Consider the following 860-nt stretch of genomic DNA (forward strand, 5'->3'; position numbering starts at 1 on the left):
GAAACCACTTATCAAAGTTCAAATCATTGCTGCGTTTTATACCAATTGCTATTTTTCTTTTGTCATGTTACTTTAGTTTGATTTTAATTATTACTTACTACATGTAATTGAAATGTTATTATTATTTTTATTGTTAAAGTGAAAGTATCTGACATAAAATAGAGAAACGTTTTTTTTCACTTTTAACACGTAATACTGAAATAGTGGAGAAGACATGATATTGCAACGGGCTCGCTCCAGGCGAGAAGTTGAACATATTTTTGCCCATGAAACTACATGGACCCTAAGTATGGCATGTGTAAAATTTGAATGGAATTGGTTGTGTAGTTCTCAAGTTTTAGGGAATCATAGTGGAGAAGATATGATATTGCTGTGGGCTAGCCCTAGGCAAAAAGTCCGACATTTCTTTTGCCGATGACTCTCCCCGGACTCTAAGTAAGGCATGTGTAAAATTTGAATGAAATTGGTTGTGTAGTTCTCAGGTTTTAGGGAAACACACACAGACAGACAGACAGACACACATTCTCAGTTTTATATATATAAAGATATATATACATACTATATATATATATATATATATATATATATATATATAAATTTATACACATATATAAATATGTACAATGTACCTTGTATATACATATATGAATATATATATATATATATATATATATATATATATATATATATATATATATATATATTATAATATTATATATATATGGGGGTGTTTGTATGTGTGTGTATGCTTGTATATATTCATACATATATACATATATGTTTATATGATGTGTTCTTTTTGATTTGTATATACATACATTCTCAATCGCCTCAATTACTGCGGCAAATTATTGTCAAAA

Source organism: Octopus sinensis, linkage group LG15, assembly GCF_006345805.1.
Source record: "Octopus sinensis linkage group LG15, ASM634580v1, whole genome shotgun sequence".
Classification (NCBI taxonomy): domain Eukaryota; kingdom Metazoa; phylum Mollusca; class Cephalopoda; order Octopoda; family Octopodidae; genus Octopus; species Octopus sinensis.